Source organism: Emydura macquarii, unplaced genomic scaffold (assembly GCF_026122565.2).
Source record: "Emydura macquarii macquarii isolate MOO-44397 ecotype Brisbane River unplaced genomic scaffold, CSIRO-AGI_Emac_v2 contig_1253, whole genome shotgun sequence".
Classification (NCBI taxonomy): domain Eukaryota; kingdom Metazoa; phylum Chordata; order Testudines; family Chelidae; genus Emydura; species Emydura macquarii.
In genome coordinates this window covers 15,015,621-15,024,304 of record NW_027131390.1, presented here as the reverse complement: position 1 = coordinate 15,024,304, position 8,684 = coordinate 15,015,621, and the positions used below count along the sequence as shown (strand labels likewise).

Genomic DNA, 8,684 nt, shown 5'->3' with positions numbered 1-8,684 from the left:
AGCAATGTTTCTTTCAAAGCAATATGGAAACTAATCAATAGGGTATACAAGATTGATTTGCACTTACACTCCAATCCCAATATGTAGGGGGATCGAAGCTTAGACTGAAACTAGGATTCAAACCCATGTCTTGCACATGGTAGTCAAAATTACTAACAGTTAACACAGTGTAAGCCCCGGATCTTGAAGGGTAGAAGGATGGAAATCCCTGCTCTCTCTGTAGGGAAAAAAGTGGAAAAGCCACCTAGGACCAGCCTCATTTACATGAATTTAATGTTGCTTACCCATAGATATACATAGTGTGTTTTGTTGTTTTAGCTGAACTTTGTCTAGGTTCTGACTGGATATTCGATACTAGACTGTTGCTGTATATTTACTTATGTAAGGGCATAGCATTATGCAAGATATGCTGTAGAATGAGTGAATCACCCTGACTTTATAAATAGTGAACTGTGGTTTGAGAATGGGTTTCAAATCCAGCCAGGACCACTATTCCAGGGAGCTGGGACGCTACCCAAGAGCCGTGTTTTGACCTGGGTTCCCCATCTGAAGATTCTGAACAGTGGACAGAGTGGTTCTGCTGCACCGGATTAGATTAGACCAGAATCAGTGAAGGCACAGAGCTGAACATGCAGCAAGGCTGACTGGATCAGTGGTGGTGTTGTAGGGCTGATTCTGCAGTGAGGACTGACCAAACCAGCTGCAACAGAGCTGATGTCAGAACTGGTGCAAGTAGCTGTGCAGCGGAGTGGGATTTGGTGGTGCAGACCTCTCTCAGCTTGAGCAGATAGACAGAGAGCACTCTATGATGTCCTTGACTACTGCTGAATCTAACTGAACTCGTAAGTGGGGAGTTAGGTGGGTGGGGATTGTTCTGGTGACTAAGAGTTCTGCTCCTCAAGAAACCAGACAATTAATATGTGCAGCTGTGGTGTTGGCCATACTCCAGATATAGTGACTCGGGTTTTGCTAATTTTATTCCATGCAACTATATATAGGATTATTGTGCTTCCTGAGTTGGTTTTTTCCTCCTTTTCTCTCCACATAGAAGGTATTGGGGGTTCAATATTGCCAAGAGCTCTTGAGTACGTGCAAGGGGGGAGGGAGGGAGAGAACCACCTGTGAAGTTATTTTAATTTCCTGGAGCCAGAAGTAGGAGTATTGCCTGGGTGGGGCTCCAGCCATAGTTCTATTTATTTTAGCACAGGGCCTCTAGGCAGACTGAACCCAGTTGGCGTTGCTGCCATTGACACATGGCAGAAAAGTTACAACTGGCAGTCTGAACAAAGCTCACTCACCCCTCTCCCTGGAGAAGTGCACATAGTTAACATGGCACTGAAGTTTTTCTATGCTGAAACATTTTGCAGAGGCAACAGTGTAGAAGTTGATGTTTTCTGGGGCTCCCTATTTTATATTTGAAATGTTTACCCATAACCTGAACTGACTCAGCACCTAGAATAAAGAGCTTCACGGCACTGAAGGATGCTAGTAAAGGCCCCACAAAAATCTTATTATAACATTTAAACATCATCCCTTCTGGGGTCTGGCTTTATTAATCAAAAGAGAACACTAGACAAGCCATTTCAAGCTGTATTCCCAAGGTTGACTGCTCTTAGAGTTCCTTTTCTAGATCCTAGTTCAGATGACTTTTCCCATCTGCCTTATATTCACCATGGAGTCTAATGAGCCACATCTGCTTCAATGAATTGGCAGTAATTAACCTGCCGCCTGTGCAGTGTTCATACTCCTGCTAACAAGATGAGGCTACAGAATTATCCTGGCACCCACTTCCAATGCTGTCCAATTATTACTTTCTCTCCTAGTGCTCTGTGCAAATCTTTCCCCTGACTACCAACAACAATGTAGTTGCTATATCCTTCCAGCCATGTCATTCTGGCTATATTATACATATGTATCCTTACAAACAACATACTACACTTGCATGGGAAACTTCCTGTTAAGAAGGCACTTAAAGAAATCTGATTTAAGTAGCAAATAAAATGGTGGCTGGAGTATGATTTTATGGTTCCATTCTTTCAGTGTAGTGTAATGATATAAACCATCTGACAAGGCAATACTGTCACAGAACCCTAATTTCCCTTTTTAGTTTTGGCAGGGCATTGCTACTTACAATCATCTTAGTACAATTGTGTAATTAAAGGGTTTAGCCACCACAGCTGTAGAAAGGTAACTCAAACGATAAGGCTAGATAAGCAGAGCAATAGGAGCAGAGGGTTTATTTGCTCTTGTAGTGGTAGAAGTATGCCTGGTTCACTGAAAGAAGTGAGTACAAGACAGTATATTTCTGCTTAGTCTTCTGTTCCCATTTTCACCTTAGGTGGATTAGCTGGAGCTGTATCAGACTTGGCCGTGTCTCTATCAGTTTGGAGGGGTTTTTAACATTCTCTGTTCTGTTAAGATACGGGTTTCTTTAGAATCTAAATTCCAAAGGGAGTGGGAGCAGCACCAGAGCTGATGAACAGAGGGAAAGGAAAAGAGTTTGGATCAAATTTGTAACTTTAGCTTAGCTGTGGGGGGAGAAAATCAATTATTTGATCATCTCTTAAAAATACTCAAGCTGCAGATACAACAATCACATGGCTACTCATCCTCTTAAAGCATAGCAGAATGTCATGTTGTGACTGTGTGATGCATTGTAATGCACTCTGAGTAGTCAGCGCTCTTTAGGAGGGGGCACTTAGTGAGCTGTACAAATATTCAGCTTAGTGTGGGTCATCTCAGGTTCTGAAAACTTCTGGTACACACTGGGTGTGCTCACAGAGCTTGACTGCAATCACTACCATAAAGAGCAAGGGGCAAATATAGCCCTGTCCACACAGGTGAGCATTACATATATATATGTGACTGATGAAGCAGCAATTGCCACACCAGTGGCAGTTTTTCACCAAAAGCTGGTTGACTGTGGCATAAAGCCTAGTTGAAGTCCTAGGCTGCTAGGATGAAGGCTAGGAAAAATTTCTTCTCCCCTGAAATTGTTTTTAGGAGATTCCCCAGGGCAGGTGATTAGGCTTATTTATAGGAACATAGGACATCGTGTTGCAGTAAGTTCCTCGGTTTAACTGTATGTGGTATGAAAAAGCTTTTTCCTTTTCTATCATTTAATTCACCACCTTTCAAATTCGGTGAATGTCTCCTGGCTCTTACATTATTAAATTTAGAGTACAGAAGCCACCAACATATTTATCTTGTCATTATTTTAGGTACTGTGTCTTGAATTAAACAATTCGATTCTTTTCAAACTGTCTTCATGTGATTGGTTTTCCCCGCCCCTGTTTCTTGGGCTTTTAGTGAGAGGTGATTTAAGGGATATGGGGCAGTCAGATGAGGAAGGTTGTTATTTTACTGAGCAATTTGGTTTTTTGGTTGGGCATGGCTTCTTTAGGTTTTCATCCATTGTTTTATATATTTAAAATTTATAAGCATGGAGAGCTTTTAGGATAGACACTTTTGGGAAAAGGATTTATGAAATAACAAGAGCCCAACCTGCTAAATCTTACTCATGCAAATAGTCCCATTGATTTCAATGGGATTATCCTTGTCAAGACTATATATACACAAGTAAGGCTTTTAGAGGCTTGGGCCCTAATGTTAGAATTTTCAAGACTGACCATAGATGTATGGGATGTACATAGGCAACCATGAAAATATTAGAATTTTTGTGTTTATGAAAATATTTGAGAAAATTAGTGTGTGTTTCATTCAAAGAACAATTTTAAAGTTCTCAATATTGTAAAGACAAGCATATGAAAGTTAGGAAATGCCAGATTTATGGCTCTCCCTTAATTCCATCCATCCCCTTGTGCATGTTGGTTTTTTGCACAGGACTCTTGCCTTACTCAGTGTGCAGGCTGTGTACTGAATGGAGTTTGAAGTCCTTTGGGGGAAAAATGGTACGTGATCATGTAATTAAAGACTGTATCATCTGCAAAAAGGAGCAGAATTAAGTTTACATGGGCAACCATACATCTGACCCGTCCTTCAAGTGCTTGACTCTGCAACCTAAATAACTTAAACCTAATGTAGTTTTTAAAATGTAATTTCCTAGGATTTTTTAAAGGGAAAAGGTAAAAACAAATTCTATTATGTGCAGTTGTTTGTTTGTTTGTATTTTTATAGCACCTAGAAGCCATAGTCATTGACTCTAGCTATAGGCAAACTAGACAGCTGCATAGGGCAGCTGATTCTGCCTTGTACAGCAGGGTTGGCTGGACCAAACCTGAGTGGCACTGTGTGCCAGGTCACAATGGCACTCACTCAACCCCATTGTAACAGAGGGATGGCTGGACCAAACCTGAGCGAGTGGTGCTGTGACCTGGCCGTGGCCCCGGCCCCCCATAACTTCTGTTAGAAACACTGAATCATCAGAAGGCCCACTGCCCCTGGGTTAAGAACCTCTGTTCTAAGGGTCAGAGGGGGTTAGCACACTGAAGTTTTGCCTAGGGTGGCAGATTCTTGAATGGCCTCTGACCAGTGCTCGGTGCTGTTCAAATATAGAACAAAAAGGCAATCTGATGAATTTCAAAGGCCTGCTGCAAACTATGGATGTGTTAACCTTCTATATTAAGAAGTTCTATGAGAATATCTTACAATGGAAGGGGGAGGCCTCATAAATGTAGGGATTACTACCCATTTGTACTATAAATATCATACAAACTATGTTTACCTGGACACAATGCATAGTTTTCCCTGTTATATAGCTTTCAAAAAGTTCTAACTTTCCCAACTTTTCAGTTGCCGCTATTTCTCATGGACATTAACTGAGCGCTAATGAGATAATTAGTGCAGAGACTCTAGGTTCTATATTTCAATACTGTTGAACTTATCCATCCTCTCTTATGCAAGCCTATGCTATCACCATTTCTTTGATCTAATGGATTAAAGAAACGAGTTTCTTGGAACTGAGGGTAATTTAAATTTGCTTATGTCCATGAACAAAATATCCCTTTTTGAACAAAATTGTTGTTCATGCTCCTACTGTGTCACTGATAATTGTTATTAATGGAATTCACATTATTCTCTCTGTAGACCCGCCAAGAAAGTAGAATTAATAACTCCATTGGAATGCATCATATAGGTAAGCCAGTAATTGCAAGGTCAGGTGGGCATACCTAGATGGTTCACTGATTATGCTATGTAAAGGGTCTCTGCTTTCATTATATGTTTATGAATAATCTTTCTCATAAAGACACCAGATTGAATGTCTGTGAATGCATCCTGTGAACCAGAAATGATTAACAATAATGATAATGAAATATTAAACACAAAGTGGAGAATCCATATGAGAAGTAAATTTGAAGACCTTACATCAGTCTACTCACTCATTTCTTATTTCAGCAATGAGATAAATAATATTTTAGTTGATTAAAATAATGCTCTGTCTTTCTTTTACCATATTTGTTACTATTTTTAATTATTGTCTTTTTTCGGTTACCTAGGATGAACTGAATAAATTGAGCTTCAATTTATTTTTAAAAAAGGGGGATTTAAAAACTTATATATGTTTCTTTTAAGGAGCCACTATATAATTATATTCTTCTGTTATAAAGAGCTACAGGAATTTAGATTGGTTGGTTTCCTAGCAACTAACGGGCTCAAGGTTTTAAAGCTGAAGATCAAAACTTGCTTAACCCGCTTAGAAGTACAGACAGATGTATTCGTAAAAACAGTTTCTGAAATCATTTCAGCCTAGAAGGATATATACAATACCTAGATGGTTTAGAAAAATTTCCCAACTCTACATCATCAACTCCTATGTATTCACAATTCTAGTCCTAGTCTGGGAATAACTAGCATTCTCTTTATATTAGTCAATATGTTTATGAAAACCTGTGGAAGTATGAATGTTCAGCTTTTCAAAGGAGAAAATATCATCCATCATTAATGGGAAGGGAATGGGAGGGCTATGTCTTTGAAATAATAATGAAGTGAGATATTAGTAAATGTATATTACATTGTTTTAAATGACCAGTTCATACAGAATATTGACTTGTGTAGTTATCAGTTCTTATGATCTTCAGTGAATCGGACTGATGCTGTATTAGCTAAATAACCTTTAGTCATGTCACTTTGTGCTGTAATCCCAGCAATTCTCACAAGCTAAATAGCCTTTGGTTGGATCAATGCTTGGAAGCCCCCCAGGAACACCTAAATACTGGAGGAAAATGTTTTAGGGAATTCAGCAGATGTTCTTTCCTTATAATAAGGCTACATTTGAGTTGGGATGTGTGATTCCCAATTCTCACAGAAGTACCTGTGTTAGCTCTGCTCCAGTGAACACGCTAAAAATAGCAGTGTAGCCGGCATAGCATGGGTGGCAGCTTGGGCTGGCTGTCTGAGTATGTACCCAAGGGGTTGTGAAGCAAAAGGATTCTTTCCCCAAGAATCAGGTAGCACAAGATAATACTGAAGAGCTTTATTCACGGCACCGGGAAGACTGCCTTAAACCTCTTCAAATGCATGGTGTTGCAAAGGTCACTTAAGTATGTTTTTTTTCATCACTTAAACAATCCATTTACATTTCTTCTATCTATTTACTTACAAATACAGACACAGTTCCACCCAGAAAGAATATGGGTGATAAAGACAAATACAGAACATATGTGCAGAGACACCCTAATTACATCAAAGGATCTATGACTACATTTGGCTGGGGGGTGGGGGAGTCTGGGTGGAGATGGAGGATCTTTTGCAGATAGAAGGGTTGGGGGTGGGTGTGTGTGTGTGTGTGTGTGTGTGTGTGTGTGTGTGTGTACACACAAGGGTAAGGAACAACAATGGGGAAGTTAGGTATGAGCAAAGTCCATTCAGTTACAGTAGTTGAGGCCTATTCACAGCCATGGTCTTAGCTCATACCTAACTTCCCCATTGTTGTTCCTTACCCTTAGAGGTGTGTGTGTGTGTGTGTCTCCTTTCTGATTTCTATTCCTTACATCTGACCAAGTGGGTTACAGTCCACGAAAGCTTATGCCTGCAGAAATTAAATTTGTTAGTCTTTAAAGTGCTACATGACTCTCGTTATTTTTACAAGCATTTAAGCAGTCCATTTAGCTCAGTTTTCACTCTTAGTTGTTGTGTGTGAGGTCATTAACTCTTGAGCGATGAGTTCTCTCAGCTTTCTTTTTTAAATAACATCTTTAGCTGCAAAGGCGTGGTGTGATAACACAGTAGGGTCATTCTGATGTGTTATGATGTCCAATGGGATATTGCAGGAATTATTGGAATGGGAGATTTGAGATTTTTAGTTTCTGCTTTGCATCAAAGGGAAACTTGCAAATACTTATTCCTGTTCTGTGTTGGCTCTCAAAATGTCTCATTTCTGATCTATAATGGGAGACTGCAAAGGTTGAATTTTGGTCTAAAGTACAGAGCTTGTTGAGAAACGATTCAATTCTTCTAAGTGTTCTGGGTTATTGTTGTACTGTCTGTTAGTGCTGGGCACCTCTTTTCTGATTGCTCTCTGCATCTGTTCCAGCAAATGTGCTTATTGCCTGCATGTGTTCCATAATAGCAGACTTCAACTCAGTGTTGCAAAAAGTGAATTTCAGATTAATGAGGTATCAATATACTCAAAATTATCATAGTACTTTTGCTCATCCAATCAGGGAACATTCAATATGGCCTCTATAAAACCAATCAAAATACCTCATTTTTGAAATGTTAAACACAGAAAGCAATGCTTTCAGTGGAAAACAACACATAGGCTAAAGTATGTTTATATAAAACACCACTTGAATAATTTTAAACAACAAATTAAGGGGAATCATGAGTCACAAACCGATGGCCAGCCTACATGTGATGATACAGTTCTCACCATGAATATTCTACCTTCCAGCCCTACCTCCCAGGTAGGAGAACTTCGCAAGATCCAAAGAAGGAAGAGACACGTGTGGATAACAAAAATGTTCAGAGTTAAAATAGTTAATGCTAACAACACATTTGGAAGGGCTATTAAACTTTGTTTCAGGGCTTTTGCTAATCTCTAACTAATACAGCGGGGACAGATTATGCCATAGCAACCCACTTCAGGGTTCTTACACCACCTGAAGAGTCTGCTGGTGGCCACTGTGGGAGACAGAATGCTGGATTAGATGGATCTAATGTCTGATCTAATATGGCGATTTCTGTCTTCCTATTTGTGCTGCCTGACTTATTAATGCATGATCATCAGTTGAATACTTTGCATTTACACAGTGCATTTTTGCCAGAAGAAGCTCCAACAACTTCTGGACTCTTTTAGAAGCCACTTTACCTACCACTGAAATGTAGCTACCTCGGGGATGGAATGAGATTACCTTCAGAGCCAGAAATGATATGTGGCATGGAGAATAATGTAGCCACTCCTTTTAGGTAGACACAATGTAAACTAAGTCTGTAAGTTGGTTTTCCACCAGCACCTTTTCAAATGCTTTCATAGTATCTTTCTTAGCATACATGCTCTGGGCCTTGGTTTTACTCAGTATCCCAGAGAATTATGTAGACAAAGTGAATTTTTGTTTCTGGTATATGGATGTATACTTGGGCTACTAGGGATATTTAAGCAAGTCTGAACAGTCACCAACAGTGGAAGCACAGAAATTAATTAGGAATAGCTCACTTATTGAAATCTTCATTGAAGTGAGGGGTTTATGTCAGCACCAGTTCCTGAAGGTAATGTGGATTCCACA

General features: G+C 39.7%; 1 long non-coding RNA gene across 1 annotated transcript; it reads left to right on the top strand.

Annotated features, from left to right (window-relative positions):
- Positions 1–5,046: 5,046 nt before the first annotated feature.
- Positions 5,047–8,463, top strand: LOC137153128 (uncharacterized). Its single transcript, XR_010919707.1, has 2 exons — positions 5,047–5,095; positions 8,212–8,463. It is a non-coding gene; the product is annotated as an uncharacterized lncRNA (long non-coding RNA).
- Positions 8,464–8,684: the final 221 nt, after the last annotated feature.